The sequence below is a fragment of the Eulemur rufifrons genome, chromosome 28 (genome assembly GCF_041146395.1).
Source record: "Eulemur rufifrons isolate Redbay chromosome 28, OSU_ERuf_1, whole genome shotgun sequence".
Classification (NCBI taxonomy): Eukaryota; Metazoa; Chordata; class Mammalia; order Primates; family Lemuridae; genus Eulemur; species Eulemur rufifrons.
In genome coordinates, this window is record NC_091010.1 from 33,865,466 (window position 1) to 33,867,760 (window position 2,295).

Below are 2,295 nucleotides of genomic sequence, written 5' to 3' on the forward strand. Positions count from 1 at the left end.
ATTCTCTCAGTCTAAACAATATTACAAAGGGAAATATTTCTATGATGAGTTTTTTTTCACTTTAATAAATCAATCAATAAATAATTCAATAAGCAAAGGGATAAAAATTATGTGACCTTTGCTCAATGGTTAATCTTTTTCTAATTTTATGTCAAGACACTATGAACGCTGTAAAGTTTAGCTATGGAGTAATTTGGTTCCTCATATAAAACTGATGTTTTGAAATTTTAGAGTTGTTCTTCTCACAATAAATACAACTGATCATTCATACCACATTCTTTTGAAAAAATAGTGAACGTTATTGACTCAACATATTTAATATATTAAAAGCCTTATCTATGTAGTCCCTCATATATCCCTCTCAAATTTATCAGAATTGTTTTTTATGACCTACATTATTACAGATAATATATCATCTCAAAATTTTTGGAGTCTTGGAAGGATTTCAAGTAGTCACATTATGGACCCGAGTAACTGTTTCTGCTATGAATTTATCAAGCTTCTCTCTTGGGAAAGAGAGTTAGAGTGTCTTTGTGCTATCCTAATTTGGTATATCTGGATCATGGCTAATCTCCACAATTAACTGTTCAAAATACTTAACAATTGACATCTGACTTTTTTTTTTTTTTTTAGAGTCCGATGGCTTTTATTAGTTTTGTCCTTATGCCATGAATTCATAGGGAATAGGTTCCAGCAGCTCAAGGTCCTTTCCTTTGCTTCTCAGAAAGTGTGCTATGCCTATTATGGCATGAATTCATAAGGAACAGGTCCCAGCACCTCAGGCTCCTTTCCATTGCTTCTCACAAAGTGTGAGACCCCTACTATACCATGAATTCATAGGTAATAGGTTCCAGCAGCTCGGGCTCCTTTCCATTGGTTCTCACAAAATGTACTTCTCTGGGTGGAGCAGGCAGGTGCTTCAGTTGAACCCAGGTACTTTTCTTTTTGGCTTCCTTCTTTTTCTGATCGTTTTCCTTCACAGGTTCCAGGAAGCTATCTCGGCTCTCAGAGTGTTTACTATGCTCAATACGCACATTAATCCTCTTGGCAAGAATCTTGTCCTTAACTTGTTTGTGTAAAACAATTCCAACAGCATGCTGGGTAACACTGTAGATTCTTCCAGTTTTGCCAAGTTAACATTTGTGGGGCATGTCTTTTTGAACAGTACCCATTCCCTTGATGTCTACAATATCACCTTTCTTATAGATTTGCATGTATGTAGCCAAAGGAACAACTTCATGTTTTCTAAAAGGCCTAGAGAACATGTATAGGGTGCCTCTCCTTTTTCCCTTTGTGTTCATCATTTTGGCAAATTACTGGAAGATGGTGGCTCTGGCCGAAAAGAAACTGTCTGTCCTTTATTATCTTGTATAAAGTCTTTCTTTGTGTTTGCCTGTTTGGTCAAGGGTTAAATTTTTAATTTTACCATCATTATGCTATTGATAATAAGGAAGCACCTAATATGTGCTGAGTACTTATTCATAGACTGCACTATCAATCATCTGAACAATCCATAAAACAGGCACCATTTTTGCTTCTATGCATGAGAGGAAAGTACAGAGTTATACATGGTTAAGAGAGCTGACAATGCACAAAGGTCTGTCTCACATCAAGGATCATTACTCCCCAATTTTACTTTGCTGCCAATTAACTGTGCTAATAGTAAAAATATGGAGGTTCTTAAATTTTGAGAGTCATCAATTTTTCATTGAGCCAGGTCACTGATGCATATTATACATACCTTGGCTTCTCCCTATAACATAATTATATTAATATGTATGGCTTAGTGGAAGCATCATTAATAACACATTGTGTGCATTAGGTGTACCTCAGGGAACAGTTAAAAGAGAGGGCACTTGTAAATTGTATTCTCACAATACAATAAAGAGGATTAAAGTCAAACCAGAGTCTGGGAGAAGTTATTTTCAAATAACACATCTACTAAGATACATGTATTCAGAATATACAAAGAGTTCTCAAAACACAATACTTAAGTGGCCCAATTATAAAAAATCTGAATGTCACTTAACCCTAGAAAGTATGCTGATAAAAAATAAGAATATGCAAAGATGATCAACATCATTAGAGAAATGCAAATTAAAACCATAATGAGATACCATTACACACCTATTTGAATATCTAAAGCTAATAAAATGGTGCAATAGTTTTTGGAAATCAGCTTGGCAGTTTCTTAAAATCACGAAACATATGCCCATTGTATAACCCTGCCAATCCATCCTAAGTATTTCCCTAAAAGAAACAAAAGCATATGTTCACGGAAAGATTTGTACATAA

The 2,295-nt window shown here is 34.8% G+C and overlaps 1 pseudogene; it reads right to left on the reverse strand.

The window, feature by feature from the left end:
- Window positions 1–821: 821 nt before the first annotated feature.
- On the reverse strand, window positions 822–1,304 carry LOC138376135 (large ribosomal subunit protein eL21-like; annotated as a pseudogene).
- Between the last annotated feature and the right edge of the window lie 991 nt (window positions 1,305–2,295).